The 20,520-nt window shown below is 38.6% G+C and overlaps 1 non-coding gene and 1 pseudogene across 1 annotated transcript; both read left to right on the plus strand.

Moving 5' to 3' along the window:
- The window catches only part of LOC122120628, a 64,624-nt pseudogene extending 45,153 nt beyond the window's left edge, over window positions 1-19,471 (plus strand).
- On the plus strand, window positions 7,687-7,793 carry LOC122120701. Its single transcript, XR_006149776.1, has one exon. It is a non-coding gene; the product is annotated as a U6 spliceosomal RNA (small nuclear RNA).
- Window positions 19,472-20,520: the final 1,049 nt, after the last annotated feature.

Here is a 20,520-nt window from a genome sequence, read left to right on the forward strand (position 1 = left end):
AAATTAGAAATAGAGTTCTAATTCTAGCTCTGATGATTCACTTCAAGCCATTGGTAAAATCCTTTACTTCTGGATGACTCACCTTTCATTGTGTGAATGAGAATAATGTGTGAATGAGAATAGTTTACTTCCAAGAGGTATAGTGAGAGATAAGTAACAATATGCTAAAAATTGTGTGCAGCCCTTTCTGTTGCCAAGGTGACATCAAATTGAGGAGCAGAGTCACTACAAAGCAAAAAAAGAGAAGCCATTCCAAATCTATGTTTCTATATAATGGACTCAAAGATGAGAGAAAAGATCAAGTGTGAAGAAACTATATCATGAAACTTAAAACAACAAAAGGGATGTGGATGGTTGGTTGGTTGGTGGGTTTAGGAGGTTGAGGTTTGTTTTCTTTTCTTAGTTCTGGATGTTTTATTTTAGAAGTTTGTGGAGCCAGTATAGCTTGTCTGCTGCTAAAAGCAGAATAAAAAAACTTGTAGGAAATTAAATGTATTCTGGTTGTATTTGAGAGGCACCTAAGGTCTCCAGTGAAATGACACATCATCCTCACTGCAGGGAGCACCTCCCTCCAATTCCCTGCCTCCCAGGCCCATTTGTAATAGCTATTCAGGAACTGCTGAGACATTTGCCATGTGTTGTGTCCCTGGGCAGGTTGAATGGTTACCAGATGAGTCAGCAGTACCTGAGTTGAGACCAGATTGAAGGAATTTAGAAAACACATATCTATGAGCAGTTGACCCACTCCCAGTTGGGACTGATTAGTGATATTTTGGGTCCTTAACACAGTCCCCCTTCTGAATCCCATCAAATACAATACATTTTGAAATTTATGCCCTAGCAAGCAGTTTTTGCTTCTAACAATAACTCAAAAGTTAGAAAATTGACTTTAGGAGCATAAAGCATTAGTAACAGGTATTTCTTCCCATTCTCCCTCTGCAGCCTAGCCTTTTTTTTAAAAAATTTTGAATTTCTCCTTTCTTTCATCTGTAGTAAGAAAGTCTCTAGAAGGTACAGAGAGTATTACTTGGAAAGTTGAGCAGATGCAAGGCTGGCTGAGGCTGGAGTGCAAGCTAGAAGTCAGGAGATAGGATCTAGACCTGGCTAGAGGGACAGGTTTGGATTATCATACCTCACCATCAACCCTGATGTGGAATAAACATTCCAGAGACATGGTTAACACCATCTCTGTGGCATCCATGGCCCAGAGATAAACCCTTTGGGATTATAATTCTTTAACCAACAGACCTATCCATCTCCTGATGTGAGAGGGAAAATGGCACCAAGGAATGATGTCATGGGTATGCAGAAGAAGCTAGAATCCACTCAGATGGACTAGAGAGAAAGAGAATGCTTGAATAATTTTGTCTGGAGCTTTTACTTAAAATCATCATACATGTCTTCACCCCCCCCACACACAAGCTCTACTGCCTTCCCCCAAATCAAAGCCTGGGAAGCAGCCTGCTAGGTACTTCTCCTCATTTACATAGCCTCCTCTGTAAACCAGACTCTTAAAGACTGGGATGGGGGCAATCAGGTTTCTCATCAAGAAAACTGCATTTCAGATGAATTTCTTATGTGTTTATGGGGAAGTTACTAATATAATGGCATGCCTGTCCTCCCCCTCCTTTCTGGAGAAGAGATTTTACACTTTCACAAAACCTAAAATTAATGGTTTGCTGTATAGCAAACAATACATTTACAGTAGTTAGGGAAAGTTTTCCCAAAGCAGTTTCATTCATTTATTCATTTAATGACTATTTATTGAATGTCTACTATGTATGAAGTATTGACTCTACCCTCAAGGAAGTTAGGGGAAGTTTTAAATTGTTAGCTATAGCTTTATTTTCATATTCATACACATTTGAACAAAATAAAACATAAAAGGTTGTAAAAACCATAAGATGTAAGATGCTGTGGGCATTCAAAGGTAGTAAATACTCGAGAAAAAGACTTAATTAGGAAGGTAACAGTCAATCCAGGTTTCAAAGGGTACCTAATTACTATGTCTTTACAAAATGTGTGAAAGGGTATGTGCTTTTATAAAATGTAGGTCAAGTTTGAATATATACTAATTGAACAGCAGAGCATAGAGTAAGATCAAAGTTAGAAGAGGCAGCACTGTCTACAAAGGATCACAGTGGTTTAGGTTGGCTGGACTGTAAAGGGCATGACAGGAGGAAGTTGCAAAGATTGAAAAAGAATGGGTGGGAACCACATCATGGGAACTAGGATTCTCAACTATGAAAATTTGTACCATATTTTGTAAGTGTTAGGAGAGCCAGTAAAGGCTTTTGAATGAAGGAATAATAAGATCAGTTTCCTTGAAAAGATTAACACTCAAAAAATGATGGCACTGGTGGCTGCTGTTATTACATGAAATAGTTTGGGTGAGATTGCTGGCACAGCACCTGATGTGCAGATCAGAAAGCCACTCAGGAAGTCACAGAAGCAGGTAGACTGCTATAGTTTCAAGCATAGACTGTGCCAAGCTGTAGCTCCGATTTGGATTTAGGAACTAGAATTCAAGCAAGTGCTGTACTGCTGAGCCATGCCCCCAACTGTGTATAAATTTCTTAATCTCTTTGTGATGCAGTTTGCTCATCTGCAAGGCAAAGTTAATAATAATACCTGTTTTATAAATTATGAAGAGTAAATATACTAGTGCATACAAAGTATATAAACAATACTCGGTAAAACATGATTAATAATGCCCATCTTTTATAAATTATGAAGGTCATATAAAGTGTAAAGAACAGTACTCTGTTCTGAATAAAATGCTTGAGAAATGTTAGGTGCTATTATTATTTTCACTCATAGAGGAGAAAGAATTTGAGATAGCCTTTAAAGGAAGGCTATAGTATAAACATAGAGGCCTACTTGTCAATTTAAAAAAGTTAGGTGATTAGAATGAACAATGAGAGTTTTGTCTGCAACCCAGAATAGCCCAACCAATCTTGAAAAGGAAAGCCAAAGTTGGAAAACTCATACTTTCTCACTTCCAAACTTACCACAAAATTATAATAATTAAGACAGAATGGAACCTGTGGATGATAGATATATAGACTGGTAGGACAGAGTTGAGCGACCAGAAATGAATTCCCACATTATTTTGTCCCAATACCAGGGCTTAACCTCAAGACCTCATGTTCTTGCTTAGCTTTTTCACTTAAAGCTAATACTCTGTTACTTGAGCCACAACTCCATTCCTGGTTTTTTGGGAGAAGATTTTTGAACTTTTCTGCCAGGCTGCTTTGAACTACTTTCCTCAGATCACAGCCTCCTAAAGTAATTAGGATTACAGGCATGAGCCCTCAACACCCAGTACATGAATCCCCACAGTTGTGACTTACACATTGGGGCCAGATTATTTGATAGGACAAAGGACAGTCTTAGCAACAAATAGTGTTGGGATAACTGGGTATCAACATACTGAAGAACAAAGTTAGACCATTACATTCACCTTAGACAGAAGGTAATTTTGATCAAGGATCTAAATATGAACAATAAAACTTTTAGAATAAACTATAGCTTTGAGTTATCATAACCTTGAATAAGGTAATGGCCTTTTAGATATGACACCAAAAATAAAAAAGGAAGAAATAGGTAAAATTGACTGTGAAAATTTTAAACTTTTGCATTGTAAAGGACACTATCAAGAAAATGTAGATAACTCACAATATGATAATAAATATTTGCAAATCATAGCTCTGATAAAGGATGAATCTAGAATATGTTAAGAATCTTACAGCTCAATATTTTGAAAAAGGTAGCCCAATGGAAAAGTGGGTAAAAGTCTGACATTGACATTGCTTTAAAGAAGATGTACAAATGGCCATGAACACGAGAAAAGACCCGGCTTCTTAGTCACTAAAAAATGCAAATCAAGACCTCATTGAGAGATGGGGTGTAACACCTCAGCAGTAGAATGCTGGTCTAAGGCAGGAGACCTCTAGGGTTGACAGAATGAAGAACCACACCACACCCATGAGAATGACTATAATTTTTTAAAAGACAAAAAATAAGTGCTGGTGAGAATGTTGAAAATTTTTGAACCCTCTAAAACTCCCTGTCAATTCCTCAAATGGTTAAACAGTTAACATATGACCTGGCAATTCCAATCCTAAGTATGTAAACCCAAGACAATTGAAAATGTGCTCACTCCAAAACTTGCACACAGAGGTACATAGCAACATTATTCATATTAGCCCCAAACTGGAACTAACCCGAATGTTCATTAACAGATGACTACATAAACAAAATGTGGCATATACATACAACAAAATATTAAGAAGAAATAGTCAGGTGCTGGTAGCTCATCCCTGTAATCCTAGTTACTCAGAGACTAAGATCAGAATGATCTTGTTTTCAAGCCATCCCAGGCAGATTCCATATCCAAAACAACTGGCAAAATATTGGAATAGAGGCAAGGCTCAAGGAATAGAGGACCAGCTGTGAGCAAGCAAGCCAAGCAAGTGTGAGGTCCTAAGGTCATGCCCAACTTCTGGCAAAAGGAAGAAAGGGAGGGAGGGAGGGAGGGAGGAAAGTAGGGATAGATACAAGCCATAACACAAATGAATGTTAGAAACTAATGCTAAGTGAAAGAAACCAGACACAAAAGACTATATATTGTGTGGTTCTACTTACATGAAAGGTCAAAAGTAGCTAAATCTGTAGAGACAGAAAATAGGTTAGTGGCTGCCAGGGGCTTGTGGTTGAAGAAGTGGGGGTGTAATGACTGCTAATGGGCAGATGTTTTCTTTTGGGGGTAACAAAAATGTTCTGAGCTGCACGGTGGTGATACTTGTAAAGCTCTATAAATATACTAAAATTATTATGCATTTTAAATGAGGAAATAATTGTTTGGGTTTTGTTTTTGTTTTTGTACCAGTCCTGGGGCTTGAATTTAGGGTATGGGCACTGTCCTTGAGCTTTTGTTCTCAAGGCTAGCACTCTACCACCTTAGCCACACTCCACTTCCAGCTTTTTAGTGGTTAATTGAAGATACGAGTATAACAAGCTTTCCTACCTGGCTAGCCTTGAATCATGACACTGGGATTACAAGAATAAGCCACCAGCAGCACCCAGTTAATTGTTTTAAATATATTTTGGATTTTTTTTTTTTACTGAAACAGTACCCACAGATGGTTAACTGTAGTTTGTATTTTTTAAAGTAGAATTAGCCAATTGCTTCTGAGAAAGAAGCAATAAGACATGTTGATCAGAAAGTGGATTACAAGAATTGGATATTAAGGGCCAGAACTACATAACTTTATAGAGCTGAGAAAGAGAAGTAGATGAATGGTTTAGCCTATAGAGTGAAACAGAGACTAAAGATGTAAGAAAACCCCTCCCCCTTTCTGCTCCCAGCCTCTGCATGAGGAGGATAGATGGCCACTATAGCAAGGGGAAAATCTAGACCCCAGTAGAGAAATTAACCACTAAGAGGAGCAGTACAAAGGACATGTCACAGTAGGAAAGGAGGTAGAGGAAGGCATTTGGCACACATACTTTCAACCAGTTCTCTCATATATGAAGCAGAGAAAGTTTAATCTCCAAAGATACACCTTAAACTGACAGATTGAGATGCTTTTATTTGATAGACTTTTGCATTTTTTTTTATTATTTTGTTTTGTTGGCTAGTACCACGGCTTGAACTAGGGACCTCATGCTTTTGCTTGACTTTCTTGCACACATTTGGTACTGTACCACTTGAGACACATTTCTAGCCCAGCTTTTTGCTTGTTAATTGAAGATTAAGTTTCAAATACTTTTGCCTGGGCTGGCTTTGAACCAAGATCCTCAAGTCTCAACCTCCTGAATAGCTAAAATTATAGGCATGAGCCACATGAATCTGACTATATTTGCTTTTTATGTTGATTTTTTAAAGGTAGTCTTGCTACATAGCTGAGGTTGGCTTCGAACTCACAATCTCTGCACGAATATTGAGAGTTCCAGACCTGACTGAGCTAATTTAACCAGGTCTTATAAAAATACAAATACAAAAAGGCTGGAGTATGTCTCAAATGGTAGAGTGCTTGCCTAGCATGTACAAGGACTTGGATTTAATTTCTAGTAACACAAAAAAGGGGGGGAATGAACAAATGTTACATGAAATGCAATTCTTTATCAGTTGGAGGTGAAAGACTACCAATCTTCAGAGAGATATAGCCCATTTTTATTAATTTTTTATTGTATAAATGTTGTACAGAGGGGTTACAGTTACATGAGTAGGGTAATGAGTACATTTCATAGTGAGCATCGTTACCTCCTCCTTTATTTTCCCCCTACCATCACTTCCCTCCCTATCTCCCCAACTCCTCCCGCCCCCCCACCCTGACATTGTAAAGTTCATTTTCAATATAGTGTCCTGTACATCTCATCGTCACATTGGGTCACCCTGCATCCTCATTTAAGCATTCGGCAATATCCCTTCCCTCCCCAAATTACAAATGTGTGTGTGTGTATATATATATATATATATATATATATATATATATATATATATATATATATATATACACACACACACAAGGTGCAGATCACCAGCATCAAATACAGTGAAAACAGAGGTTATACCATGGGAGAGAACATACAATAGAAACAAAAGAATCACATAGTGTGTTGTAAGTACATTAAAAACACTAGCAAGAAAAAGAAAAAACAACAACAAAAAACCTCTTGTGTCTCTGTCTTGGGGTACATTTTGCTTAACATTATCTCATATGGTTGTATGTACATAGCCTTTGACCTACTCTGATTGTCCTAGACATGTACTAGTCACTGCAAACAAGGGAAACCATGGGAGCTATGTTTCTTTGGGCCTGGCTTATTTCATTTAATATGATTTTTTCCAAGTCTTTCCATTTCCTAACAAAAGAGGCAATATCATTTTTTTTCTGACGGAGGCATAGAATTCCATTGTGTGTGTGTGTGTGTGTGTGTGTGTGTGTGTGTGTGTGTGTGTGTGTGTGTGTATCATATTCTTGATTCATTCATCTACTGAGGGGCATCTGGGTTGGTTCCATATCTTAGCTATGATAAATAATGCTATGACAAACGTGGTTGTACTGGTAGCTTTGGTATGACCTTGTTTGTGATCCTTTGGGTAAATGCCCAAAAGTGGGATTGCTGGGTCATAAGGGAGCTCTATGTGGAGTCTTTTGAGGAACCTCCATATTGCTTTCCAGAGTGGTTGAACAAGTTTACACTCCTACCAACAATGGAATAGGGTTCCCTTTTGGCCATATCCCCTCCAGCATCTGTTGTTATTAGATTTCTTGATTAAAGCTATTCTAGCTGGGGTGAGGTGGAATCTCAGTGTTGTCTTGATTTGCATTTCTTTTATGGCTAGAGAGGTTGAGCATTTCTTCATGTGTCTATTGGCCATTCTTATTTCCTCTTCAGAGAAGTCTCTCTTTAAGTCTTTAGTTGTTAATCAAGGCAGTTGTTTCTTTGCGGATTTGTTGTTGGAGGATTTAGTTTTTTGAGTATTAAGTATATTTTAGATATGAGACCCTTGTCCATTGTATAGCTAGTGAAGATCTTCTCCCAGTCCGTGGGCTTTCTGTTGATCTTGCTAGCTATGTCCTTTGCCATGCAGAAGCTCTGTAGTTTCATGCAGTCCCATTTATCCAACCTTTCTTTGATTTGTTGAGCTTCTGTGCCTCTATTAAGAAAATTTCAGTGCTTGCTTCGGCAGCACATATACTAAAATTGGAATGATACAGAGAAGATTAGCATGGTCCCTGCACAAGGATGACACACAAATTCGTGAAGCGTTCCATATTTTTACGTAGTTCCCATGGTTTCCCTTATTTGCAATAACTAGTACATGTCTGAGTCAAGCAGAAAAGGTTGATGTTAGGGAAATGAACCCTAAGGTATGTATTCAAATGTTTTTTTTTTCTTTCATGCAATTGTTTCTAACACATATATAAGATTATTTCTTTGTTGCTTTGTATGTCACTCTCCCACGGTATAACCCCAGCTTTCACTGCATTTGATGTCGTTATAATTTGTGGAGGGGAAGGGAAAAGCAAATCGTTAAAATAGGGATACAGGTGGACCCATTGCAACAATGAGAGGTACAAGTCGTTATGTTGAAAACAAGCTTTACAACTTTGATGGGGTAGGGGAGGAGGATTGGGTGGGGGGACGGGGGAGGATGGGAAGCAATGAGAAGGGGGAACAAAGGAGGAGGCTACAATGCTTGATAAGAAATGTACTCATTATCTTGCCCATGTTATTGTAACCCCTCTGTACAGTATTTTCACAATAAAAAAAAAAGAAAAAGAAAAAGAAAATTTCAGCCTGTGCCAAGAAGCCCTAGAGTTTCTCCGATTCTTTCCTGTAATGTTTTCATGGAGTCTGCTTTTATTTCGAGGTCTTTGATCCATTTGGAGTTGAGTTGATTCTGGTGCAGGGGGATATATATGGATCTCGTTTTAGTTTTCTACAAGTGTTTAACCAATTTTGCCAGCACCATATACTGAAAAGGCTGTCTTTCTTCCATTCTATTTCTTTAGCTCCCTTGTCAAAGATTAGGTGGCTACAGGTCTGTGAATTCATTTCTGGGTCTTCCTATTCCATTGGTCGTCATGTCTGTTCTGGTACAAGTCCCAAGCTGTTTTGATTACTATGGCATTGTAGTAGAGTTTGAAGTTTGGAATTGATTCAGAAACATTGAAATTATACCCTGCATTCTCTCAGACCACAAGGGAATAAAATTAGAATTCAACACCAAAAGCCACCAAAAGAAATCTTGTAACACATGGAGGCTGAACAACACACTGTTGAACCACCAGTGGGTCATGGAAGAGATTAGAAAGGAAATACAAATGTTGATGATATTCGACAAAAATGATCACACAAATTGCCAGCTCCTCTGGGACACAGCAAAGGCAGAACTCAGAGGCAAGTTTATTATAGCTCTGAGTTCCTACATCAACAAATTGGAAAGATCTGAAACCAGCAATTTAATGAGGCACCTAAGGCTTCTTGAAAAATAACAGCAAGGTAAACCCCAATCCAGTAAACAGAAACAAATAATTAAAAATAAATCTGAATTAAATTAATTAGAGTTCAGAAAAACTATAGAGTTAACAAAACAAAGAGTGAGTTCTTCAAAAAAAATTAACAAAATTGACAGACCCTTAGCAAATCTTATGAGAAAAAGAAGAGAACACACCCAAATAAACAAACCCAGAGGTGGGAATGGAAACTTCACTACAGAAACAGCCAAGATTCAGAATATAATAAGAGGATACTTCTCAAACCTTTATGCTAATAAGTTTGAGCATCTGAAAGATATGCACAAATTTCTAACAAATATTGACATGCCCAAACTAAACCAAGATGATTTAAAACAACTTAACAGACACATATCAAGCATCAAAATAGAAGCAGCAATAAAAGTCCTCCCACCCAAGAAAAGTCCAGGACCAGATGGATTTACAGCTGAATTCTACAAGGCCTTCAAAGCAGAACTCACACCAATACTCCTCCATCTCTTTAATGAAACTGAAAGCAAAAATTCACGACCACATTCTTTTTATGAAGCCAGCATAACCCTCATCCCAAAACCAGGCAGGGACTCATCAAAGAAAGAGAACTATAGACCCATTTCTTTAATGAATATCGATGCAAAACTTCTCAACAAAATCTAGGTCAATCGACTTCAACAACTCATCAAAAGAATCATACACCACGATCAAACAGGATTCATTTCAGGAATGCGAAGCTGGTTCAATATATATAAAACAATATTATTAATCACATCAACAAGAGCAAGGAGAAGAACCACGTGGTTATCTCAATAGATGCAGAAAAAGCATTTGATAAGATCCAACACAGCTTAATGATGAAGGCTCTGGAAAATCTAGAAATACATGGAGCATTCTTCAATATAATAAAGGCTGTATATGACAAACCTACAGCCAGCATTATACTTAATGGCAAAAAACTAAAGGCATTTCTTCTAAATTCAGGAATGAGACAAGGATGTCCACTCTCCCCACTCCTCTTCAGCCTAGTATTAGAATGCCTAGCTACAGCAATAAGACAAGATGTAAACATAAAGGGGACCCAAATAGGGAAGGATGAAGTATGCCATGCCCTAAAATCAAACAACTATCAACCAAGAATACTGTACCTAGCTAAACTCTCCTTCATAACTGAAGGCCAAATAAAAACCTTCCATAGCAAAGAAAAATTGAAACAATACATCTCCACCAAACCAGCCCTACAAAAGATTCTTAAAGATGTCCTACACAAAGCCGGGCGCTGGTGGCTCACGCCTGTAATCCTAGCTACTCAGGAGGCTGAGATCTGAGGGTCGCGGTTCAAAGGCAGCCCAGGCAGGAGAGACCGTGAGACTCCTATCTCCAATAAACCACCAGAAAACCGGAAGTGGCGCTGTAGCTCAAGTGTTAGAGCGCTTGCCTTGAGCTGAAGAGCTAAGGGACAGCACCCAGGCCCAGAGTTCAAGCCCCACGACCGATAAAAAAAAAAAAAAAGAAGATGTCCTACACATAGAAAACCAACAAGACCACAATAAAGGCCAAGAAACTGCACCCAAACTGAGAATCCAAGAACCATAGGAAGAACCCAGTTTTCGCAGCCCCCAAGAAGGTGGATAACATGGCAGGAACTCCCAAATACCTCTCAGTCCTATCTCTTAACGTTAACGGACTTAATTCTCCAATTAAGGGACATAGACTGTCTAGTTGGATTAAAAAACAAGATCCTTCTATCGGCTGCCTTCAGGAGTCACATCTTGCCCGTAAAAACAAACACATTTTCAATATTAAAGGCTGGAACAAAATCTACCAAGCAAACGGCCCCCATAAACAGGCGGGAGTTGCAATCCTAATATCAGATAAAATAGACTTCAAATTAAAATTCATGAGAAGAGATAAAGAAGGTCACTACATACTAATTAAGGGATCTCTCCTTCAGGAGGATATTACAATTCTAAATATCTATTTGCCAAACAATGGAGCACCCAAATTTATCCAAGAAACACTACTTTCCCTCAAATCCCATATAGATCCAAAGACATTAATTGTTGGGGATTTTAACACACCACTCTCCCCACTAGATAGAGCAACTCGTCAAAAACTCAACAGAGAAACCGCAGATCTAAACAGCTGCATAGATCAACTAGATTTAACAGACATCTACCGAACATTTCACCCAGCAGCATCAGAATACACATTTTTCTCAGCAGCACATGGAACATTTTCTAAAATAGACCACATTTTAGGCCACAAAGCAAACTTGTCTAAATTCAGAAACATTGAAGTTATACCTTGCATTCTCTCTGACCACAAGGGAATAAAATTAGAACTCAACACCAAAAGCCACCAAAGAAAGTCCGGTATCACATGGAGGCTGAACAACACACTGCTGAATCACGAGTGGGTCATAGAAGAGATTAGAAAGGAAATTCAAATGTTCATGCTATTCAACAAAAATGAACACACAAATTACCAGCTCCTCTGGGACACAGCAAAGGCAATCCTCAGAGAAATACTTAAAATTAAATCAGAATTAAATGAATTAGAATCCAAAAAAAACTATAGACAGAATCAACAAAACAAAGAGTTGGTTCTTCGAAAAAATTAACAAAATTGACAGACCCTGAGCAAATGTTATCAGAAAAAGAAGAGAACACACCTAAATAAATAAACTCAGAGATGACAATGGAAACATCACCATGGAAAGAACCAATATTCAGAACATTATAACGGAATACTTCTCAAAACTTTATGCTAATAAGTTTGAGAATTTGACAGAAATGGACCTTTTCCTAGCAAATATTGACATGCCAAAACTAAACCAAGATGAGTTAAACCAATTTAACAGGCCCATATCAAGCATTGAAATAGAATCAGCAATGAGACCTCCCAGGTAAGAGAATTCCAGGACCAGATGGTTTTACAGCGGAATTTTACAAGGCCTTCAAAGCAGAGCTCACACCAATACTCCTCCAACTCTTCAATGAAATTGAAAGAGAAAGTTCACTACCGAACACATTCTATGAAGCCATCATAACCCTCATCCCAAAACCAGGCAGGGACTCATCAAAGAAAGAGAACTATAAACCCATTTCTTTGATGAACATTGATGCAAAACTTCTCCAAATTTTGGCCAATCGACTTCAACAATTCATCCAAAAAATCATTCACCACGATCAAACAGGATTCATTTCAGGGATGCAAAGCTGGTTCAATATACGCAAATCAATTAATAATATTCATCACATCAACAGGAGCAAGAATAAGAACCACATGGTTATCTCAATAGATGCAGAAAAAGCATTCGACAAGATCCAACACCCCTTTATGATGAAGGTTTTGGAAAAATTAGGAATCCATGGAACATTCCTCAATACAATAAAGGCTGTATATGAAAAACCTACAAGAAGCATTATACTTAATGGTGAAAAACTAAAGCCATTTCCTCTTAACTCAGGAACAAGACAAGGATGTCCACTGTCTCCACTTCTCTTTTATCTAGTATTAGAATGCCTAGCTACAGCAATAAGACAAGATGCAGACATAAAGGGGATCCAAATAGGGAAAGAAGAAATAAAACTCTCCCTCTTTGCAGATGACATGATCTTGTATTTAAAGAATCCCATAGACTCCACTCCCAAATTACTCAAGCTGATTCAAAACTTTAGCAAAGTAGCAGGGTATAAAATTAACCCCCCAAAATCAATGGCTTTTCTATATGCCAACAATGAGAAAAGTGTGGCTGAAATTAGGAAAGCAACTCCATTTGGAATAGCCCCACAAAAAATAAAATACCTAGGAATTAACTTAACCAAAGAAGTGAAGGACCTCTATGATGAAAACTTTAAAATCTTGAAAAAAGAAATCAAAACAGAACTTAGAAAATGGCAAAACCTCCCATGCTCCTGGATTGGAAAGATTAACATCGTGAGAATGGCAATACTTCCCAAGGGTATCTACAAATTCAATGCCATACCTATCAAAATTCCAACCTCATTCTTCAAGGAAATAGAAGAGGCAATCCAAAAATTCATATGGAATAATAAAAGACCCCAAATAGCAAAAACGCTCCTCAACGGAAAGAACACTGCTGGAGGAATATCAATACCAAATTTCAAACTCTACTATAAAGCCATAGTAATCAAAACAGCTTGGTATTGGCATAAGAACAGACCTCAGAACCAATGGAATAGAATTGAAAACCCAGAATTGAACCTACAGACCTATAGCCATCTAATCTTCGATAAGGGAGCTAAAACAATAGAATGGAAGACAGACAGCCTCTTCAGTAAATGGTGCTGGCAAAATTGGTTAACTACTTGTAGAAAACTAAAGCTAGATCCTTCTATATCACCCTGCACCAGAATCAACTCCAAATGGATCAAAGACCTCAGAGTCAAAGCAGACACTCTGAAAACATTAGAGGATGGAATAGGAGAAACCCTAGGTCTCCTTGGCACAGGCCGAAATTTTCTGAATAGAGACCCGGAAACACAACAAATCAAAGAAAGGTTGGACAAATGGGATTGCATGAAGTTGCAGAGCTTCTGCATGACACAGGACATAGCTAGCAAGATCAATAGAAAGCCCACGGATTGGGAGAAGATCTTCACTACCCATACAACAGACAAGGGTCTCATATCTAAAATATACTTGGAACTCAAAAAATTAAAACCCCCAACAACAAATCCTCAAAGAAACAACTGCCCAATAAATAAGTGGGCTAAAGACTTAAAGAGAAACTTCTCTGAAGAGGAAAGAAGGATGGCCAATAGACACATGAAGAAATGCTCAACATCCCTAGCCATAAAAGAAATGCAAATCAAAACAACATTGAGATACCACCTCAGTCCAGTTAGAATGGCAAAAATCAAGAACTCTAACAACAACAGATGCTGGAGGGGATGTGGACAGAAGGGAACCTTACTTCATTGTTGGTGGGAATGTAAACTTGTTCAGCCACTTTGGAAAGCAGTATGGAGATTCCTCAAAAGACTTCACATAGAGCTTCCCTATGACCCAGCAATCCCACTTTTGGGCATTTACCCAAATGTTTACAAACAAGACCACACTAAAGCTACCAGCACAACTATGTTTATTGCAGCATTATTTACCATAGCTAAGATATGGAACCAACCCAGATGCCCCTCAGTAGATGAATGGATCAAGAAAATGTGGTATATATACACAATGGAATTCTATGCCTCCATCAGAAAGAATGACATTGCCCCATTTGTTAGGAAATGGAAAAACTTGGAAAAAATTATATTAAGTGAAGTAAGCCAGGCCCAAAGAAACATAGGTCCCATGGTTTCCCTTATTTGCAATATCTAGTATATGTATGAGTCAAGCGGAGAAGGTCAGATAATGTGATGTTAGGAAAATGAACCCTTAGATATGTATTTTAATGTGTTTTTTCTTTTGTGCGTTCGTTTCAATGCATTTATAAGATTATTTCTTTGTTGCTTTGTATGTCCCTCCCCCACAGTATAACCCCTGCTTTCACTATATTCGATGTCAGTATAACTTGTGGAGGAGATGGGGAAAATCAAGTCGTTTAAGGATACAGGTGGACCTGTTGCAACAATGAGAAGCACAAGTCGTCATGTCAAAAAGGAGCTTTACAACATTGGTCGGGCGGGAGAGGGGAGGAGGGGAGGGTTGGGTGGGGGGAGGATGGGAAGGGATGTGAAGGGTAAACAAAGGAGGAGGCTGGAATGCTTGATAAGAAATGTAGGCATTATCCTGCCCATGTAATTGTAACCCCTCTGTACAGTATGTTTACAAAAATAAAATAAAATAAAATGAAAAAATCATGTTTATGAACGTATAATTCACATACAACCTTATTCAGTCTTTTTGATGGAAAGTTTGATGTGATTGATAACTTGGGGGAGTGCATTTTTGTTAGTGTAAGGGTTTGAAGTAAAGGTCTTGTACTTGCTCAGCTTACTTGCTTAGCTGTGTCTCTACAACTTGAGCCACGCCTCCAGCCTGGCTTTTTCTCAAATTAATTGGAAATGAAATCTTGTGCAACACCTCCCACACACAATTCTCCAGCATAGCTAGGATTACAGGCATGAACCACTGGTCCCTGACAAGCCTGAGAGTCTTAACTATTTACTAATTCAGCTATACCCCTGCTTGCCTCACTAACTCCTAAAACCAAACAAATCTTTGTTTTTCTGACATTTTGTGTCATTTCTCTTTTCTACAGTGTACTAAAGGAGGTGTACCAAGTCTTTAATCCTACATCAGTGGTCTTACAGCTAGGAGCAGATACAATAGCTGGGGATTCCATGTGCTCCTTTAATATGACTCCAGTGGGGCTTGGCAATTGTCTTAAGTATATCCTTCAGTGGCAACTGGCAACACTCATTTTAGGAGGAGGTAAGTACAAAAGAAAGTCACCTTCTGCCTTATTTTATTGGTTGGTATGGATAGGACATTGGTTGTCTTGAATTGGATAGGACCAAAACAATCTTACTATTACATGGAAGCCTGGGTCAATGAAATCTTCCAGCTCCAATTTTAGCCTGAGGAAGGACAGGCTCCCTTCTCCTTTCTGTTCAGCTCCCCATGTCAATTGACTTCTCAGCACTCTTCAGTCTTTTCCAATTCCTTTGCCAAAAGGTAACCTCTGGAGCTGGGATTATAGCTCAGTGATAGAGCATTGGTCTAGCATGCACATGATCCTGTGTTCAATCCTAACATTGAAAATAAAAGATAAACATTACCTCAAGATCTTAAGAATAGATTTGATCCCAACAGATTGATCTATCTTCCTTTGGTGTGATCTTTGATTTTTACATTTTATACTCATCTTTTAGAACCATGCCACTAAAATTCTAACTCTACTCATTTGTCAATTGTAAAACGTGTGACTAGATTAAGTATATAAGGTGACTTCAAGAATGGCTCTCTTTTCCCAAAGCATGGTTTTGTTATAATGAAGCAAAATGGAAATATCCAAAGAATCTCTTGGGTATCTTACCTTCCACATGTACTGATACTCTACTAAACAGAAATCTGGGTCTACTCAATAGAAGCACTTACTGATTTGAGAGGGGGACCTTGTGAGCCTTCATCCACCTGTAAATATGTCTTGCTTAGCATCTTCTGTCTCTCTTACATGGTACAATCTTTATTTTGCTGGATTAATAGATGGATATGTTAAAATATGGCCAAACAAATTGAGCTCTAAATACAAAGATGGTAGATGAGCTAATAATCTGTCATTTTGTCAACTTGTTGTAAAGTCCAAATTGGGAGAATATTGGGAAGTGGGTAAATCTATGTAAATGAGTAAACATTCAACACAAATATGCCAACCTAAGCTGGGCACCAGTGGCTCACAACTGTAATCCTAGCTCCTCTGGAGACTGAGATCTGAGGATTGTGGTTCAAAGCCAGCCCAGGAAGGAAAATCCTTGGGACTTTTACCTCCAATTAACCACATAATGCTTGAAGTGGAACTGTGGCTTAAGTTGTAGAGCACCAGTTTTGAGTGAAAAAGCTGAAAGACAGTGTCCAGTTTCTGAGCTCAAGCCCCAGTATTGGCACAAAAAAAATTACTAACCTAGTTCTTTGGCCAATCTCTAACCTAAGAGGGACAAAAATTAGAGGTGCTTACATAAGACAACATTTTTTTTTTTGGGTCCGGTCGTGGGGCCTGAACTCTGGGCCTGGGCGCTGTCCCTCAGCTCTTCAGCTCAAGGCTAGCACTCTACCACTTGAGCCACAGCGCCACTTCCGGCTTTTTTCTTTTTGCTTATGTGGTGCTGAGGAAGCGAACCCAGGGTCTCAGGCGTGCAAGGCAAGCGCTCTACCACTGAGCCACCTTCCCAGCCCCATGAGACAACATTTTATGCAAAGCTAGCATGAAATATATTATCTTCAACTACAGTAAAAGGTAAAATCAATAAGAATTATATGACATATTAGTTTGACAGCTTATTAGAAAAATGTTTACAAATCAAATATTACATGTATACCAGGGATATCTTATTACTTAAGAAAAACCTATACTGACTCTTTTTGAAATTGAGTAGCCATGACAAGTAAGTTCATCTTAGAAGTTCAGATTTTTCTATGTTCAGTGTGTTCAAAATAATACCTGTGCCATTTAACTATCCTTCTCAGCTCTTATTAATTTGAAGACAGTAGAGGTGGCCACTTCCTCACACTTAGGTAGACCCCATTCAGGCCTTAAAGACACAGGCTAGGGCTGGGAATGTGGCTTAGTGGTAGAGTGCTTGCCTAGCATGCACGAAACCCTGGGTTCAATTCCTCAGTACCACATAAACATACAAAGCTGGAAGTGGCGCTGTGACTCAAGTGATAGAGTCCTAGCCTTGAGCACAGAGATACTCAGGGACAGTGCCTAGGCCCTGAGTTCAAACTCCAGGATTGGAAAAAAAAAGACATTCTAGAAGCTCCTGTATCTCCGATATTCAAAAAGTAGAAAAAAAAAAGAAAACAGTACACAGATTTTTCCCAATGTCACAACTAAAATGTCCTCTTGTAGTCTTAAAAGTCTGTCATTTTGGACAATAATCTATATGGCCATCCTACCTAAAATAGACTGGAATCTATTCCCTTTAGGCTGTGTTGGTGGTTAGGAAATCTTTCCATTCTAACACTTACACTCTTGGAATTTAACTAAAGGCCAGTGTTTCTAATGCTTACATGACAGAACACATCTATTCAGCAAAAATATGCTGATTATTGGTCAGTGTAATATGGCTGCTAGGTGACTGTGACAGGCCCTGACAGAGGTGTGTCAGAGCATCCATCAGCAATCGCTTCTTTATCTCACTGTTTTTTATCTCTGCCACTAGGCCTGCATTTTGTGGTAAAAAAAAGAATGCTGATATTTGAAGAAGGAAGTCTTGCTCTCAGCACTTTCCTTTTCTCTTTCCTGGAGGCTTTTAGGACTACCTCTGCCAATAGCTTTAAAATACAAATTGCATCCAAGTGTCACTTTATAGAATTGTTGCAAAATTCATCACAGAAACCTCTTCATTAGATAACTCACCTCCAAAGATCTGGGTTCTGGAGTTGTCAGCCTTCTTGATATCTGTGTGCATGTGTGTATGTGTATATGTGTGCATGCTGGTAGTAGGGGTTGAACTCAAGTCCTTTTGCTCTCCCTTGGCTTTCTCCTCTTAGGCTGGTGCTCTACCACTTGAGTCATATCTCCACTTGTGTGTTTTCATGGTTAATTGGAGCTAAGAGTCCCTCAGATTTTTCTGCAGGCTCACTTTGAATTGAGATCCTTGGATCTCAGCCTCCTGAGTAGCGAGGATTTCAGGAGTGAGCCATCAGTGCCTGGCATTCCTGATGTCTCCTAATCACTGAAAGGAGCTTGGATTCCTCAGGGGCATATTTAAATCTGCATTGCCCTGGGAATTCCCAGTTCTACATTGTACATAATCTGATCACTCCCATGAAAGATTGTTCACTATTTGTTTTGCAAATATTATCACAGCATGTTTAAGTAACATTCTGCATGTTCAGAGTTGTTTTTTTTAGCCCATTTATTAAAACACTTTTTCTTCTTTCTTATCCCTTTCCCTGTTTTCCTAACTACACAATTCTTTATGTAGACAGGAGGCTATAACCTTGCTAATATGGCTTATTGCTGGACACATTTGACTGGGGTCATCCTAGGGAAAACACTATCCTCTGAGATCCCAGATCATGAGGTAAGTAAGGCTCTGACAAGTCATCTCTTCTTTAAGGGCAAGAGCTGAGTCATTCCACCTAATCAAAATCACGTCCTCACCAGTCAATACCGTTTTGTTGAGAGACACTTTAATAACAATAACACACTGTCTTGGCAGAATAGTAGACTCTTGTTCCAAAATATCCAAGTCCTTCTGCCTTCTTTTTTTAACAAAAGCTCTCAAAATCCAACCAACTTTAATTTCTCAATTAATTACAAAGACTGTGGGAAGGAGTCACCTGTTCACACAAAGAACCCTTTAGAATATGTGCTCATTTTCATCCCCTAGGCTCAAAAAGGAAAGGACTAGCTCTTAAATGTGTACACTAAGTTTTCATCTGATTTTCAGAAGTTCCATAGGTGATATGTCCCACAGGTTCTTTGATGATATAATCTTTGTCTCTCAATTATCCCTACCTAATGTAAAATTCAGGAACTATAAATCACTAACAAAGTCAAGTGTGTCCCCAGCAATGTGGACACAGAGATTGGGACAGGGTCATCTAAAATGTGAAATGTGTCATTTGTGTCTTTGCCATTTTCTTTACTCATTTGAGAATGGTTTTCCTAAAACAAGCTAATAGAAGGCTATCTGGGACCTGAGAGTGTGCTTATTATGGCTTACCCAAAGGTGTACCATTCTGGTTCTCCACCTCCACACTTGGCAGACCATATCACTGATCAAGATGTGGCTACAAACCTTAGACAGTATGATTTAGAATAACAAATCAGTGCATGCAGCCCCACCTTCTCAGATTATTTCCCAAAGATAAGGAATGTGTTTTTGGTTGTAGTGTTATGATTTCTGCCAGAAGTATACAGTAACTATATACTTGGGAACATTTGTCTTTTTTAAGATAACATTTTAATGATAATTGCCAAAAATAAACAACACAGTATGAAGGCAATATGTTTTGTGTCACTAATAGAAGGTACACTATACTTTGAGACAATTTGCTAGGGTCAGCATTAATAGAAGTCTCTTTTCTTGACTTTTATTCATTATTTGGAAGTTTAATTACATATAAAGGTAAGTGCTGTGAACAAATGTAATTGCTATTATTGCTGTGGGGATATCTCAGATTGCATTGTAACTTAAAGCACTGGGACTTTAAAAACTGATTGACTTATGTCAAAAAAAAAAAAGAATTTTAGGATATAAAAGTCTGAATTGAGACTGAGTGTTCTGTTCCAAGGAAGCAAGCACAAATCAGAGGATTCATCTGTATTAATTGATAAAAGTTTAATAAACATTACTTCTAGTGCCTGGAGAAGCTATGTGCCTGAACAAAGGTGGAGTTAAGTAGAGATGTTGTACCTATACACAAAATTATTCTGCAAGATAAATGTGATGTAACAATATCAAGTGTTGGAGGTATCAGCCCCCTCGTGACTCCATCTGAGCTCCTGTGTGCCCTGAGGGTGCATGCAGGCATGCATTCCTCTGGGGGAGGAATGGATACCCCTTCCTCCATGTGGGGCAAAGGTTCTGCACCTGGCACCCAACTGAAATGATGGTTTGCAGGAAGTGCCATTTGTGCTCCTCCTGGTCAACCTCGTAGAACAATGCCTCGAGACTCTCTTTGTGTACTCACCTGTGCTTTATCTACTTTTACAACCTTGATTACTAGAACTCCTCCACATTTTGACAAGGATTAGCTTTTGATGCTTACTGACTTAAAGTTAAACTCTCATTGTCTGTTCCCGTAAAACTGTTGATTAACTCTCTGCCCCCTGACTGAAGATTTACTTCTGCTTGTGTGCTGTACATAA

Source organism: Dipodomys spectabilis, unplaced genomic scaffold (assembly GCF_019054845.1).
Source record: "Dipodomys spectabilis isolate Male_0828 unplaced genomic scaffold, ASM1905484v1 ptg000176l, whole genome shotgun sequence".
Lineage (NCBI taxonomy): Eukaryota > Metazoa > Chordata > Mammalia > Rodentia > Heteromyidae > Dipodomys > Dipodomys spectabilis.